The sequence below is a fragment of the Chanodichthys erythropterus genome, chromosome 11 (genome assembly GCF_024489055.1).
Source record: "Chanodichthys erythropterus isolate Z2021 chromosome 11, ASM2448905v1, whole genome shotgun sequence".
Classification (NCBI taxonomy): domain Eukaryota; kingdom Metazoa; phylum Chordata; class Actinopteri; order Cypriniformes; family Xenocyprididae; genus Chanodichthys; species Chanodichthys erythropterus.
In genome coordinates, this window is record NC_090231.1 from 8,353,456 (window position 1) to 8,371,527 (window position 18,072).

The window sequence follows — 18,072 nt, forward strand, 5'->3', positions numbered from 1 at the left end:
TACACTTCCTGCTGCCAGTTGGTGGCGCTATAACTTTGACTCACAATAGTCACATCCATGTGATCAGACTCCTATAACGAACACACTCGTGAAGTTTCATAAAGATCAATATATGTATTAAGACGTTATAACACATTTCCTGTTTCCTTTTTCTCGCCATAAATTCGTTGCCTCGCCACGGCCAAACCGTTCGAGATATCAAAAATCCCCTGGCAATTTTTAATCATCAGTGTCTTGACTTCATGCTGACCGAGTTTGGTGGCGATCGGATTAATCGTCTAGGAGGAGTATATCAAATTCCAGAGCATGCGTTTTTCAAACAACCCTTAATAGCTGACTTCCTGTTGGCGTGGCGATTAACTTAGAGCGCGAAAGTTGTTCGGCCCGATGAGGTCTATATGTGTACCGAGTTTCATACTAATACGTGCAAGCATGTTTAATATATGGACCAAATTTTCAGACTTTTTTCAAGGGGGCGCTGTCGAGCCCCCCTGCCACGCCCGGGTACCAGCCTCTCCGGCGTCCTAATGGCCGCGGATTCCAATGTGTGTGCCAATTTTCAAGAGTTTTTGAGCATGTTAAGGCCCCCAAAAAGCCCCGGAAGACGAAAAAAAAAAAAAAAAAAATAATAATAATAATAACGAGCAGCGATGGCGGGCCCAAGCCCGGTGGCACCGCCACCCCGGTGGCTTCAGGGCAACTGTGCACAGCGGGCAATAGGCACTTAAAACGGTTAAACATCAAAGGACTATGTCAAATTCACTCCACATTTACTGCACTACAAGGTGCCGCTATAGAGCCCCTCCTCCCTGCCCATTTTCAAAGGATTACATGTGCCAAGTTTTAACATTATTCTGATGAATTTTGAAGCAAATCAGGTAAAAATAAGAGGGTGATCTCAATGTATGCTGAAAGTGACACATTTTCTGCTTCCAGTTGGTGGCGCTATGACTTTGAATCACAATACTCAAATCCATGTGATCAGCCTTGTACAACGAAGACTAAGCCAAAGTTTCATCAAAATCAATTAATGTATGCAGAAGTTATAACACTTTGTTTCCCTTTTCTTGCCATAAATTCGTTGCCTCGCCACGGCCAAACCGTTTGAGATATCCAAAATCCGTTTGCAATTAAACAACTTCAATGTGTTAGCAACAAGTTAAAAAAAGCTTGGTGTAAATTGGATAAACCCTGTAGGAGTAGTAGTATAAAATTCATAGCCTGTTTTTTCAAAAAATTAACATTCAAACCAAAATAGCTGACTTCCTGTTGGTCGGAGCTAATGAATGTAAATTAGAAAATTGTCCGGCTTGATGAGAATAATATGTGTACCGAGTTTGGTGACTGTAGGAAAAACTAACCCCCCCACTTTTGTCAAAAGGTGGCGCTACTGAGCCCCTCCACCACGCCCATTTCTATGGCTTTGTCCATGTCTACTGGTTGACAATATTGATGTGTGTGTCGAGTTTCATGCAATTTGAAGCATGTTAAGAGCCTCAAAAACACTCAAGAATATTATTACAGTTTGACCTGTTGCCATGGCAACAATATTTCAAATATCAAAAATCCTGTCATAGGTCTACATCTGCTGTGTATTGACATTACACTGATGAAGTTTGAAGCAAATCAGGTAAAAATAAGAGGGTGATCTCAAAGCATTTTAAAAGTGATACACTTCTTGCTGCCATTTGGGGGCGCTATAACTTTGACTCACAATAGTTACATCCATGTGATCAGACTACTACAACCAACACACTCCTGAAGTTTCATAAACATCAATCAATGTATGCAGAAGTTATAACACATTTCCTGTTTCCCTTTTCTCGCCATAAATTCGTTGCCTCGCCACGGCCAAACCGTTTGAGATATCCAAAATCCGTTTGCAATTAAACAACTTCAATGTGTTCGCAACAAGTTAAAAAAGCTTGGTGTAAATTGGATAAACCCTGTAGGAGTAGTAGTATAAAATTCATAGCCTGTTTTTTCAAAAAATTAACATTCAAACCAAAATAGCTGACTTCCTGTTGGTCGGAGCTAATGAATGTAAATTAGAAAATTGTCCGGCTTGATGAGAATAATATGTGTACCGAGTTTGGTGACTGTAGGAAAAACTAACCCCCACTTTTGTCAAAAGGTGGCGCTACTGAGCCCCTCCACCACGCCCATTTCTATGGCTTTGTCCATGTCTACTGGTTGACAATATTGATGTGTGTGTCGAGTTTCATGCAATTTGAAGCATGTTAAGAGCCTCAAAAACACTCAAGAATATTATTACAGTTTGACCTGTTGCCATGGCAACAATATTTCAAATATCAAAAATCCTGTCATAGGTCTACATCTGCTGTGTATTGACATTACACTGATGAAGTTTGAAGCAAATCAGGAAAAAATAAGAGGGTGATCTCAAAACATTTCAAAAAGTGATACACTTCCTGCTGCCAGTTGGTGTCGCTATAACTTTGACTCACAATAGTCACATCCATGTGATCAGACTCCTATAACGAACACACTCGTGAAGTTTCATAAAGATCAATATATGTATTAAGACGTTATAACACATTTCCTGTTTCCTTTTTCTCGCCATAAATTCGTTGCCTCGCCACGGCCAAACCGTTCGAGATATCAAAAATCCCCTGGCAATTTTTAATCATCAGTGTCTTGACTTCATGCTGACCGAGTTTGGTGGCGATCGGATTAATCGTCTAGGAGGAGTATATCAAATTCCAGAGCATGCGTTTTTCAAACAACCCTTAATAGCTGACTTCCTGTTGGCGTGGCGATTAACTTAGAGCGCGAAAGTTGTTCGGCCCGATGAGGTCTATATGTGTACCGAGTTTCATACTAATACGTGCAAGCATGTTTAATATATGGACCAAATTTTCAGACTTTTTTCAAGGGGGCGCTGTCGAGCCCCCCTGCCACGCCCGGGTACCAGCCTCTCCGGCGTCCTAATGGCCGCGGATTCCAATGTGTGTGCCAATTTTCAAGAGTTTTTGAGCATGTTAAGGCCCCCAAAAAGCCCCGGAAGACGGAAAAAAAATAAAAAAAAATAAAATAAAAATAAAATATAGCTGCGAGCAGCGATGGCGGGCCCAAGCCCGGTGGCACCGCCACCCCGGTGGCTTCAGGGCAACTGTGCACAGCGGGCAATAGGCACTTAAAACGGTTAAACATCAAAGGACTATGTCAAATTCACTCCACATTTACTGCACTACAAGGTGCCGCTATAGAGCCCCTCCTCCCTGCCCATTTTCAAAGGATTACATGTGCCAAGTTTTAACATTATTCTGATGAATTTTGAAGCAAATCAGGTAAAAATAAGAGGGTGATCTCAATGTATGCTGAAAGTGACACATTTTCTGCTTCCAGTTGGTGGCGCTATGACTTTGAATCACAATAGTCAAATCCATGTGATCAGCCTTGTACAACGAAGACTAAGCCAAAGTTTCATCAAAATCAATTAATGTATGCAGAAGTTATAACACTTTGTTTCCCTTTTCTTGCCATAAATTCGTTGCCTCGCCACGGCCAAACCGTTTGAGATATCCAAAATCCGTTTGCAATTAAACAACTTCAATGTGTTAGCAACAAGTTAAAAAAAGCTTGGTGTAAATTGGATAAACCCTGTAGGAGTAGTAGTATAAAATTCATAGCCTGTTTTTTCAAAAAATTAACATTCAAACAAAAATAGCCGACTTCCTGTTGGTCGGAGCTAATGAATGTAAATTAGAAAATTGTCCGACTTGATGAGATCAATATATGTACCGAGTTTGGTGACTGTAGGAAAAACTAACCCCCCCACTTTTGTCAAAAGGTGGCGCTACTGAGCCCCTCCACCACGCCCATTTCTATGGCTTTGTCCATGTCTACTGGTTGACAATATTGATGTGTGTGTCGAGTTTCATGCAATTTGAAGCATGTTAAGAGCCTCAAAAACACTCAAGAATATTATTACAGTTTGACCTGTTGCCATGGCAACAATATTTCAAATATCAAAAATCCTGTCATAGGTCTACATCTGCTGTGTATTGACATTACACTGATGAAGTTTGAAGCAAATCAGGTAAAAATAAGAGGGTGATCTCAAAACATTTCAAAAAGTGATACACTTCCTGCTGCCAGTTGGTGGCGCTATAACTTTGACTCACAATAGTTACATCCATGTGATCAGACTACTACAACCAACACACTCCTGAAGTTTCATAAACATCAATCAATGTATGCAGAAGTTATAACACATTTCCTGTTTCCCTTTTCTCGCCATAAATTCGTTGCCTCGCCACGGCCAAACCGTTTGAGATATCCAAAATCCGTTTGCAATTAAACAACTTCAATGTGTTCGCAACAAGTTAAAAAAAGCTTGGTGTAAATTGGATAAACCCTGTAGGAGTAGTAGTATAAAATTCATAGCCTGTTTTTTCAAAAAATTAACATTCAAACCAAAATAGCTGACTTCCTGTTGGTCGGAGCTAATGAATGTAAATTAGAAAATTGTCCGGCTTGATGAGAATAATATGTGTACCGAGTTTGGTGACTGTAGGAAAAACTAACCCCCACTTTTGTCAAAAGGTGGCGCTACTGAGCCCCTCCACCACGCCCATTTCTATGGCTTTGTCCATGTCTACTGGTTGACAATATTGATGTGTGTGTCGAGTTTCATGCAATTTGAAGCATGTTAAGAGCCTCAAAAACACTCAAGAATATTATTACAGTTTGACCTGTTGCCATGGCAACAATATTTCAAATATCAAAAATCCTGTCATAGGTCTACATCTGCTGTGTATTGACATTACACTGATGAAGTTTGAAGCAAATCAGGTAAAAATAAGAGGGTGATCTCAAAACATTTCAAAAAGTGATACACTTCCTGCTGCCAGTTGGTGGCGCTATAACTTTGACTCACAATAGTCACATCCATGTGATCAGACTCCTATAACGAACACACTCGTGAAGTTTCATAAAGATCAATATATGTATTAAGACGTTATAACACATTTCCTGTTTCCTTTTTCTCGCCATAAATTCGTTGCCTCGCCACGGCCAAACCGTTCGAGATATCAAAAATCCCCTGGCAATTTTTAATCATCAGTGTCTTGACTTCATGCTGACCGAGTTTGGTGGCGATCGGATTAATCGTCTAGGAGGAGTATATCAAATTCCAGAGCATGCGTTTTTCAAACAACCCTTAATAGCTGACTTCCTGTTGGCGTGGCGATTAACTTAGAGCGCGAAAGTTGTTCGGCCCGATGAGGTCTATATGTGTACCGAGTTTCATACTAATACGTGCAAGCATGTTTAATATATGGACCAAATTTTCAGACTTTTTTCAAGGGGGCGCTGTCGAGGCCCCCTGCCACGCCCGGGTACCAGCCTCTCCGGCGTCCTAATGGCCGCGGATTCCAATGTGTGTGCCAATTTTCAAGAGTTTTTGAGCATGTTAAGGCCCCCAAAAAGCCCCGGAAGACGAAAAAAAAAAAAAAAAAAAAAAATAATAATAATAATAATAACGAGCAGCGATGGCGGGCCCAAGCCCGGTGGCACCGCCACCCCGGTGGCTTCAGGGCAACTGTGCACAGCGGGCAATAGGCACTTAAAACGGTTAAACATCAAAGGACTATGTCAAATTCACTCCACATTTACTGCACTACAAGGTGCCGCTATAGAGCCCCTCCTCCCTGCCCATTTTCAAAGGATTACATGTGCCAAGTTTTAACATTATTCTGATGAATTTTGAAGCAAATCAGGTAAAAATAAGAGGGTGATCTCAATGTATGCTGAAAGTGACACATTTTCTGCTTCCAGTTGGTGGCGCTATGACTTTGAATCACAATACTCAAATCCATGTGATCAGCCTTGTACAACGAAGACTAAGCCAAAGTTTCATCAAAATCAATTAATGTATGCAGAAGTTATAACACTTTGTTTCCCTTTTCTTGCCATAAATTCGTTGCCTCGCCACGGCCAAACCGTTTGAGATATCCAAAATCCGTTTGCAATTAAACAACTTCAATGTGTTAGCAACAAGTTAAAAAAAGCTTGGTGTAAATTGGATAAACCCTGTAGGAGTAGTAGTATAAAATTCATAGCCTGTTTTTTCAAAAAATTAACATTCAAACCAAAATAGCTGACTTCCTGTTGGTCGGAGCTAATGAATGTAAATTAGAAAATTGTCCGGCTTGATGAGAATAATATGTGTACCGAGTTTGGTGACTGTAGGAAAAACTAACCCCCCCACTTTTGTCAAAAGGTGGCGCTACTGAGCCCCTCCACCACGCCCATTTCTATGGCTTTGTCCATGTCTACTGGTTGACAATATTGATGTGTGTGTCGAGTTTCATGCAATTTGAAGCATGTTAAGAGCCTCAAAAACACTCAAGAATATTATTACAGTTTGACCTGTTGCCATGGCAACAATATTTCAAATATCAAAAATCCTGTCATAGGTCTACATCTGCTGTGTATTGACATTACACTGATGAAGTTTGAAGCAAATCAGGTAAAAATAAGAGGGTGATCTCAAAGCATTTTAAAAGTGATACACTTCTTGCTGCCATTTGGGGGCGCTATAACTTTGACTCACAATAGTTACATCCATGTGATCAGACTACTACAACCAACACACTCCTGAAGTTTCATAAACATCAATCAATGTATGCAGAAGTTATAACACATTTCCTGTTTCCCTTTTCTCGCCATAAATTCGTTGCCTCGCCACGGCCAAACCGTTTGAGATATCCAAAATCCGTTTGCAATTAAACAACTTCAATGTGTTCGCAACAAGTTAAAAAAAGCTTGGTGTAAATTGGATAAACCCTGTAGGAGTAGTAGTATAAAATTCATAGCCTGTTTTTTCAAAAAATTAACATTCAAACCAAAATAGCTGACTTCCTGTTGGTCGGAGCTAATGAATGTAAATTAGAAAATTGTCCGGCTTGATGAGAATAATATGTGTACCGAGTTTGGTGACTGTAGGAAAAACTAACCCCCACTTTTGTCAAAAGGTGGCGCTACTGAGCCCCTCCACCACGCCCATTTCTATGGCTTTGTCCATGTCTACTGGTTGACAATATTGATGTGTGTGTCGAGTTTCATGCAATTTGAAGCATGTTAAGAGCCTCAAAAACACTCAAGAATATTATTACAGTTTGACCTGTTGCCATGGCAACAATATTTCAAATATCAAAAATCCTGTCATAGGTCTACATCTGCTGTGTATTGACATTACACTGATGAAGTTTGAAGCAAATCAGGTAAAAATAAGAGGGTGATCTCAAAACATTTCAAAAAGTGATACACTTCCTGCTGCCAGTTGGTGGCGCTATAACTTTGACTCACAATAGTCACATCCATGTGATCAGACTCCTATAACGAACACACTCGTGAAGTTTCATAAAGATCAATATATGTATTAAGACGTTATAACACATTTCCTGTTTCCTTTTTCTCGCCATAAATTCGTTGCCTCGCCACGGCCAAACCGTTCGAGATATCAAAAATCCCCTGGCAATTTTTAATCATCAGTGTCTTGACTTCATGCTGACCGAGTTTGGTGGCGATCGGATTAATCGTCTAGGAGGAGTATATCAAATTCCAGAGCATGCGTTTTTCAAACAACCCTTAATAGCTGACTTCCTGTTGGCGTGGCGATTAACTTAGAGCGCGAAAGTTGTTCGGCCCGATGAGGTCTATATGTGTACCGAGTTTCATACTAATACGTGCAAGCATGTTTAATATATGGACCAAATTTTCAGACTTTTTTCAAGGGGGCGCTGTCGAGCCCCCCTGCCACGCCCGGGTACCAGCCTCTCCGGCGTCCTAATGGCCGCGGATTCCAATGTGTGTGCCAATTTTCAAGAGTTTTTGAGCATGTTAAGGCCCCCAAAAAGCCCCGGAAGACGGAAAAAAAATAAATAAATAAATAAAAAAAATAAAAAAAAAAAAATAATAATAATCCTTAGAAGAACAAGAGGGCCCTGCGCGAATTTTCGCTTGGGCCCTAATAATCCTTAGAAGAACAAGAGGGCCCTGCGCGAATTTTCGCTTGGGCCCTAAAAATAAATATAGCTGCGAGCAGCGATGGCGGGCCCAAGCCCGGTGGCACCGCCACCCCGGTGGCTTCAGGGCAACTGTGCACAGCGGGCAATAGGCACTTAAAACGGTTAAACATCAAAGGACTATGTCAAATTCACTCCACATTTACTGCACTACAAGGTGCCGTTATAGAGCCCCTCCTCCCTGCCCATTTTTTAAAGGATTACATGTGCCAAGTTTTAACATTATTCTGATGAATTTTGAAGCAAATCAGGTAAAAATAAGAGGGTGATCTCAATGTATGCTGAAAGTGACACATTTTCTGCTTCCAGTTGGTGGCGCTATGACTTTGAATCACAATAGTCAAATCCATGTGATCAGCCTTGTACAACGAAGACTAAGCCAAAGTTTCATCAAAATCAATTAATGTATGCAGAAGTTATAACACTTTGTTTCCCTTTTCTTGCCATAAATTCGTTGCCTCGCCACGGCCAAACCGTTTGAGATATCCAAAATCCGTTTGCAATTAAACAACTTCAATGTGTTAGCAACAAGTTAAAAAAAGCTTGGTGTAAATTGGATAAACCCTGTAAGAGTAGTAGTATAAAATTCATAGCCTGTTTTTTCAAAAAATTAACATTCAAACCAAAATAGCTGACTTCCTGTTGGTCGGAGCTAATGAATGTAAATTAGAAAATTGTCCGGCTTGATGAGAATAATATGTGTACCGAGTTTGGTGACTGTAGGAAAAACTAACCCAACCACTTGTGTCAAAAGGTGGCGCTACTGAGCCCCTCCACCACGCCCATTTCTATGGCTTTGTCCATGTCTACTGGTTGACAATATTGATGTGTGTGTCGAGTTTCATGCAATTTGAAGCATGTTAAGAGCCTCAAAAACACTCAAGAATATTATTACAGTTTGACCTGTTGCCATGGCAACAATATTTCAAATATCAAAAATCCTGTCATAGGTCTACATCTGCTGTGTATTGACATTACACTGATGAAGTTTGAAGCAAATCAGGTAAAAATAAGAGGGTGATCTCAAAGCATTTTAAAAGTGATACACTTCTTGCTGCCATTTGGTGGCGCTATAACTTTGACTCACAATAGTTACATCCATGTGATCAGACTACTACAACCAACACACTCCTGAAGTTTCATAAACATCAATCAATGTATGCAGAAGTTATAACACATTTCCTGTTTCCCTTTTCTCGCCATAAATTCGTTGCCTCGCCACGGCCAAACCGTTTGAGATATCCAAAATCCGTTTGCAATTAAATAACTTCAATGTGTTCGCAACAAGTTAAAAAAAGCTTGGTGTAAATTGGATAAACCCTGTAGGAGTAGTAGTATAAAATTCATAGCCTGTTTTTTCAAAAAATTAACATTCAAACCAAAATAGCTGACTTCCTGTTGGTCGGAGCTAATGAATGTAAATTAGAAAATTGTCCGGCTTGATGAGAATAATATGTGTACCGAGTTTGGTGACTGTAGGAAAAACTAACCCCCCACTTTTGTCAAAAGGTGGCGCTACTGAGCCCCTCCACCACGCCCATTTCTATGGCTTTGTCCATGTCTACTGGTTGACAATATTGATGTGTGTGTCGAGTTTCATGCAATTTGAAGCATGTTAAGAGCCTCAAAAACACTCAAGAATATTATTACAGTTTGACCTGTTGCCATGGCAACAATATTTCAAATATCAAAAATCCTGTCATAGGTCTACATCTGCTGTGTATTGACATTACACTGATGAAGTTTGAAGCAAATCAGGTAAAAATAAGAGGGTGATCTCAAAACATTTCAAAAAGTGATACACTTCCTGCTGCCAGTTGGTGGCGCTATAACTTTGACTCACAATAGTCACATCCATGTGATCAGACTCCTATAACGAACACACTCGTGAAGTTTCATAAAGATCAATATATGTATTAAGACGTTATAACACATTTCCTGTTTCCTTTTTCTCGCCATAAATTCGTTGCCTCGCCACGGCCAAACCGTTCGAGATATCAAAAATCCCCTGGCAATTTTTAATCATCAGTGTCTTGACTTCATGCTGACCGAGTTTGGTGGCGATCGGATTAATCGTCTAGGAGGAGTATATCAAATTCCAGAGCATGCGTTTTTCAAACAACCCTTAATAGCTGACTTCCTGTTGGCGTGGCGATTAACTTAGAGCGCGAAAGTTGTTCGGCCCGATGAGGTCTATATGTGTACCGAGTTTCATACTAATACGTGCAAGCATGTTTAATATATGGACCAAATTTTCAGACTTTTTTCAAGGGGGCGCTGTCGAGCCCCCCTGCCACGCCCGGGTACCAGCCTCTCCGGCGTCCTAATGGCCGCGGATTCCAATGTGTGTGCCAATTTTCAAGAGTTTTTGAGCATGTTAAGGCCCCCAAAAAGCCCCGGAAGACGGAAAAAAAAAAAAAAAAAAAAAAAATAAAAAAAAAAAAATAATAATAATAATCCTTAGAAGAACAAGAGGGCCCTGCGCGAATTTTCGCTTGGGCCCTAATAATCCTTAGAAGAACAAGAGGGCCCTGCGCGAATTTTCGCTTGGGCCCTAAAAATAAATATAGCTGCGAGCAGCGATGGCGGGCCCAAGCCCGGTGGCACCGCCACCCCGGTGGCTTCAGGGCAACTGTGCACAGCGGGCAATAGGCACTTAAAACGGTTAAACATCAAAGGACTATGTCAAATTCACTCCACATTTACTGCACTACAAGGTGCCGTTATAGAGCCCCTCCTCCCTGCCCATTTTTTAAAGGATTACATGTGCCAAGTTTTAACATTATTCTGATGAATTTTGAAGCAAATCAGGTAAAAATAAGAGGGTGATCTCAATGTATGCTGAAAGTGACACATTTTCTGCTTCCAGTTGGTGGCGCTATGACTTTGAATCACAATAGTCAAATCCATGTGATCAGCCTTGTACAACGAAGACTAAGCCAAAGTTTCATCAAAATCAATTAATGTATGCAGAAGTTATAACACTTTGTTTCCCTTTTCTTGCCATAAATTCGTTGCCTCGCCACGGCCAAACCGTTTGAGATATCCAAAATCCGTTTGCAATTAAACAACTTCAATGTGTTAGCAACAAGTTAAAAAAGCTTGGTGTAAATTGGATAAACCCTGTAAGAGTAGTAGTATAAAATTCATAGCCTGTTTTTTCAAAAAATTAACATTCAAACCAAAATAGCTGACTTCCTGTTGGTCGGAGCTAATGAATGTAAATTAGAAAATTGTCCGGCTTGATGAGAATAATATGTGTACCGAGTTTGGTGACTGTAGGAAAAACTAACCCCCACTTTTGTCAAAAGGTGGCGCTACTGAGCCCCTCCACCACGCCCATTTCTATGGCTTTGTCCATGTCTACTGGTTGACAATATTGATGTGTGTGTCGAGTTTCATGCAATTTGAAGCATGTTAAGAGCCTCAAAAACACTCAAGAATATTATTACAGTTTGACCTGTTGCCATGGCAACAATATTTCAAATATCAAAAATCCTGTCATAGGTCTACATCTGCTGTGTATTGACATTACACTGATGAAGTTTGAAGCAAATCAGGTAAAAATAAGAGGGTGATCTCAAAGCATTTTAAAAGTGATACACTTCTTGCTGCCATTTGGTGGCGCTATAACTTTGACTCACAATAGTTACATCCATGTGATCAGACTACTACAACCAACACACTCCTGAAGTTTCATAAACATCAATCAATGTATGCAGAAGTTATAACACATTTCCTGTTTCCCTTTTCTCGCCATAAATTCGTTGCCTCGCCACGGCCAAACCGTTTGAGATATCCAAAATCCGTTTGCAATTAAATAACTTCAATGTGTTCGCAACAAGTTAAAAAAGCTTGGTGTAAATTGGATAAACCCTGTAGGAGTAGTAGTATAAAATTCATAGCCTGTTTTTTCAAAAAATTAACATTCAAACCAAAATAGCTGACTTCCTGTTGGTCGGAGCTAATGAATGTAAATTAGAAAATTGTCCGGCTTGATGAGAATAATATGTGTACCGAGTTTGGTGACTGTAGGAAAAACTAACCCCCCACTTTTGTCAAAAGGTGGCGCTACTGAGCCCCTCCACCACGCCCATTTCTATGGCTTTGTCCATGTCTACTGGTTGACAATATTGATGTGTGTGTCGAGTTTCATGCAATTTGAAGCATGTTAAGAGCCTCAAAAACACTCAAGAATATTATTACAGTTTGACCTGTTGCCATGGCAACAATATTTCAAATATCAAAAATCCTGTCATAGGTCTACATCTGCTGTGTATTGACATTACACTGATGAAGTTTGAAGCAAATCAGGTAAAAATAAGAGGGTGATCTCAAAACATTTCAAAAAGTGATACACTTCCTGCTGCCAGTTGGTGGCGCTATAACTTTGACTCACAATAGTCACATCCATGTGATCAGACTCCTATAACGAACACACTCGTGAAGTTTCATAAAGATCAATATATGTATTAAGACGTTATAACACATTTCCTGTTTCCTTTTTCTCGCCATAAATTCGTTGCCTCGCCACGGCCAAACCGTTCGAGATATCAAAAATCCCCTGGCAATTTTTAATCATCAGTGTCTTGACTTCATGCTGACCGAGTTTGGTGGCGATCGGATTAATCGTCTAGGAGGAGTATATCAAATTCCAGAGCATGCGTTTTTCAAACAACCCTTAATAGCTGACTTCCTGTTGGCGTGGCGATTAACTTAGAGCGCGAAAGTTGTTCGGACCGATGAGGTCTATATGTGTACTGAGTTTCATACTAATACGTGCAAGCATGTTTAATATATGGACCAAATTTTCAGACTTTTTTCAAGGGGGCGCTGTCGAGCCCCCCTGCCACGCCCGGGTACCAGCCTCTCCGGCGTCCTAATGGCCGCGGATTCCAATGTGTGTGCCAATTTTCAAGAGTTTTTGAGCATGTTAAGGCCCCCAAAAAGCCCCGGAAGACGGAAAAAAAAAAAAATAAATAATAATCCTTAGAAGAACAAGAGGGCCCTGCGCGAATTTTCGCTTGGGCCCTAATAATCCTTAGAAGAACAAGAGGGCCCTGCGCGAATTTTCGCTTGGGCCCTAATAATAATGTCTCAGCAAAGACGAACATATTTATTTGTCTCGGCACAGATTCGCTAACAGTAACACAGCGCATCAAAGCTTGCTGTTGTCTTGGCTACCTTACAAACGGCGATGGAAACAACAGTGATGAATTTTTCCCCCTTTTGTGGTAATTTACCACTATTTTCTATGATCTTCTGCTTGCATTTTTGGGCTTCAGTTGGATGCTTTATTTTCATCTTTAGTCAATTGAGTTCAGTTCTAAAAAAAAAGCGAAGGCTATAAAGTAGTCTAGCCTAAATAGGTGAATCTGCGACGGGGCCCATCATAGGGTGGGGGCCCCCACGCACCGCGGGGGCTGCGGGGGTGTCCCGTACGCCCCCTTCTAACAATAATACAAGCGATCATCTGAATTTAGATCTACCTAAATTGTAATGTTGTCTAGCAGATAATACGTTCACAGGCTCTGCTTTATGTATTTCCCCAGAATATATAAATGTCAGGAAACCCAATTCCTGGCCACTGTCAATGTTCACAGACCACTGGTTCTTAGGTGAGTTGGAAGGATCACTGTTGAGTCCAACTGCCTTTAATTCAATCAGATAATCATTCAATAGTTTCCCCTATTAAATCCAGTCATGCTGCAGGATGTTTTGCCACTCACTCAAAACTGTCCTGTTACTATAGCTAACATCACAACAACAGCATACCTTGTTTCTGTGAAACAAAGCAAAACCAATCCATTTTTAGGGTTCCCACTCTCTATTGTCTCTCCAGCATTGAAAAGCTTTTCTAATATTAATATGGGTCCTAAAGCTCTTGCCTGATCATAACTCTTCTTTCTTCAGTGATTCTTCTCTGACCTTTTCTCTTTTGTAATGTCTCTCAGCCATCTCTCTTTCTACAGTCTTTGAATCTCCCTCTTGCTCACTCTCTCTCCTCCCCATGAGTGGACACGCCCCCTACTGCTGATTGGCTCACTCTCTCTCCTCCCCATGAGTGGACACGCCCCCTACTGCTGATTGGCTCACTCTCTCTCCTCCCCATGAGTGGACATGCCCCCTACTGCTGATTGGCTCACTCTCTCTCCTCCCCCATAATGAATGGACACACCCCATACTGCTGATTGGCTCACTCTCTCTCCTCACCCATAATGAGTGACACACCCCCTTCTGCTGATGATTGGCTCTCTCTCTCTCTCCTCCCCCATTACCAGTGACACACACCTTCTGCTGATGATTGGCTCTCTCTCTCTCCTCCCCCATAATGAGTGGACACACCCCTTCTGCTGATTGGCTCTATCTCTCTCCTCCCCCATAATGAGTGACACACCCCTTCTGCTGATTATTGGCTCTCTCTCTCTCTCTCTCTCTCCTCCCCCATAATGAGTGACACACCCCCTTCTGCTGATGATTGGCTCTCTCTCTCTCCTCCCCCCTAATGAGTGTCCCACCCCCTTCTGCTGATGATTGGCTCTCTCTCTCCTCCCCCATAATGAGTGACACACCCCTTCTGCTGATGATTGGCTCTCTCTCTCTCCTCCCCCATAATGAATGGACACACCCCCTTCTGCTGATGATTGGCTCTCTCTCTCTCCTCCCCCATAATGAATGGACACACCCCCTTCTGCTGATGATTGGCTCTCTCTCTCTCCTCCCCCATAATGAGTGACACACCCCTTCTGCTGATGATTGGCTCTCTCTCTCTCCTCCCCCATAATGAATGGACACACCCCCTTCTGCTGATGATTGGCTCTCTCTCTCCTCCCCCATAATGAGTGACACACCCCTTCTGCTGATGATTGGCTCTCTCTCTCTCCTCCCCCATAATGAGTGACACACCCCCTTCTGCTGATGATTGGCTCTCTCTCCTCCCCCATAATGAATAGACACACCCCATACTGCTGATGATTGGCTCTCTCTCTCTCTCCTCCCCCATAACCAGTGACACAGCCCTTCTGCTGATGATTGTCTCTCTCTCTCTCCTCCCCCATAATGAGTGGACACACCCCTTCTGCTGATTGGCTCTCTCTCCTCCCCCATAATGAGTGACACACCCCTTCTGCTGATTATTGGCTCTCTCTCTCTCCTCCCCCATAATGAGTGACACACCCCCTTCTGCTGATGATTGGCTCTCTCTCTCTCCTCCCCCATAATGAGTGACACACCCCCTTCTGCTGATAATTGGCTCTCTCTCTCTCCTCCCCCATAATGAGTGACACACCCCTTCTGCTGCTGATTGGCTCACTCTCTCTCCTCCCCCATAATGAGTGAACACACCCCATTCTGTTGAGTGGCTACAAGTGTGTTGTGCTGCTCAGTCCAATCCACTTTCAACAGCAGTTCTCAGAAATGGCTTACTGCAGCTTTAAATTTGCGTATTCAAAGCAGTTTTACCCTGCACAGATGGCACATTAAAGTAGCAAATATACCGGGTGTTATTAAAGACGGATTCAATCACATGTATCACACACTGAAAATTCGCTGATTTATTCAGATACAAAATGAAAAATACAAAATTCAGTTGGATGCTTTATTTTCATCTTTAGTCAATTGAGTTCAGTTCTAAAAAAAAAAGCGAAGGCTATAAAGTAGTCTAGCCTAAATAGGTGAATCTGCGACGGGGCCCATCATAGGGTGGGGGCCCCCATGCACCGCGGGGGCTGCGGGGGTGTCCCGTACGCCCCCTTCTAACAATAATACAAGCGATCATCTGAATTTAGATCTAACTAAATTGTAATGTTGTCTAGCAGATAATACGTTCACAGGCTCTGCTTTATGTATTTCCCAAGAATATATAAATGTCAGGAAACCCAATTCCTGGCCACTGTCAATGTTCACAGACCACTGGTTCTTAGGTGAGTTGGAAGGATCACTGTTGAGTCCAACTGCCTTTAATTCAATCAGATAATCATTCAATAGTTTCCCCTATTAAATCCAGTCATGCTGCAGGATGTTTTGCCACTCACTCAAAACTGTCCTGTTACTATAGCTAACATCACAACAACAGCATACCTTGTTTCTGTGAAACAAAGCAAAACCAATCCATTTTTAGGGTTCCCACTCTCTATTGTCTCTCCAGCATTGAAAAGCTTTTCTAATATTAATATGGGTCCTAAAGCTCTTGCCTGATCATAACTCTTCTTTCTTCAGTGATTCTTCTCTGACCTTTTCTCTTTTGTAATGTCTCTCAGCCATCTCTCTTTCTACAGTCTTTGAATCTCCCTCTTGCTCACTCTCTCTCCTCCCCATGAGTGGACACGCCCCCTACTGCTGATTGGCTCACTCTCTCTCCTCCCCATGAGTGGACACGCCCCCTACTGCTGATTGGCTCACTCTCTCTCCTCCCCATGAGTGGACATGCCCCCTACTGCTGATTGGCTCACTCTCTCTCCTCCCCCATAATGAATGGACACACCCCATACTGCTGATTGGCTCACTCTCTCTCCTCACCCATAATGAGTGACACACCCCCTTCTGCTGATGATTGGCTCTCTCTCTCTCTCCTCCCCCATAATGAGTGACACACCCCATACTGCTGATGATTGGCTCTCTCTCTCTCCTCCCCCATAATGAGTGACACACCCCTTCTGCTGATGATTGGCTCTCTCTCTCTCCTCCCCCATAATGAATGGACACACCCCCTTCTGCTGATGATTGGCTCTCTCTCTCTCCTCCCCCATAATGAGTGACACACCCCTTCTGCTTATGATTGGCTCTCTCTCTCTCCTCCCCCATAACCAGTGACACACCCCATACTGCTGATGATTGGCTCTCTCTCTCTCCTCCCCCATAATGAGTGACACACCCCATCTGCTGATGATTGGCTCTCGCTCTCTCCTCCCCCATAATGAGTGACACACCCCCTTCTGCTGATGATTGGCTCTCTCTCCTCCCCCATAATGAATAGACACACCCCCTTCTGCTGATGATTGGCTCTCTCTCTCTCCTCCCCCATAATGAGTGACACACCCCTTCTGCTGATGATTGGCTCTCTCTCTCTCCTCCCCCATAATGAATGGACACACCCCCTTCTGCTGATGATTGGCTCTCTCTCTCTCCTCCCCCATAATGAATGGACACACCCCCTTCTGCTGATGATTGGCTCTCTCTCTCTCCTCCCCCATAATGAGTGACACACCCCTTCTGCTGATGATTGGCTCTCTCTCTCTCCTCCCCCATAATGAATGGACACACCCCCTTCTGCTGATGATTGGCTCTCTCTCTCCTCCCCCATAATGAGTGACACACCCCTTCTGCTGATGATTGGCTCTCTCTCTCTCCTCCCCCATAATGAGTGACACACCCCCTTCTGCTGATGATTGGCTCTCTCTCCTCCCCCATAATGAATAGACACACCCCATACTGCTGATGATTGGCTCTCTCTCTCTCTCCTCCCCCATAACCAGTGACACAGCCCTTCTGCTGATGATTGTCTCTCTCTCTCTCCTCCCCCATAATGAGTGGACACACCCCTTCTGCTGATTGGCTCTCTCTCCTCCCCCATAATGAGTGACACACCCCTTCTGCTGATTATTGGCTCTCTCTCTCTCCTCCCCCATAATGAGTGACACACCCCCTTCTGCTGATGATTGGCTCTCTCTCTCTCCTCCCCCATAATGAGTGACACACCCCCTTCTGCTGATAATTGGCTCTCTCTCTCTCCTCCCCCATAATGAGTGACACACCCCTTCTGCTGCTGATTGGCTCACTCTCTCTCCTCCCCCATAATGAGTGAACACACCCCATTCTGTTGAGTGGCTACAAGTGTGTTGTGCTGCTCAGTCCAATCCACTTTCAACAGCAGTTCTCAGAAATGGCTTACTGCAGCTTTAAATTTGCGTATTCAAAGCAGTTTTACCCTGCACAGATGGCACATTAAAGTAGCAAATATACCGGGTGTTATTAAAGACGGATTCAATCACATGTATCACACACTGAAAATTCGCTGATT

General features: G+C 42.6%; 1 protein-coding gene across 2 annotated transcripts in view; it reads right to left on the reverse strand.

Annotated features, from left to right (window-relative positions):
- Positions 1–18,072, reverse strand: part of pcsk6 (proprotein convertase subtilisin/kexin type 6) — a 164,463-nt gene that overhangs the window by 63,663 nt on the left and 82,728 nt on the right. The gene's annotated exons all lie outside the window — the stretch shown is intronic.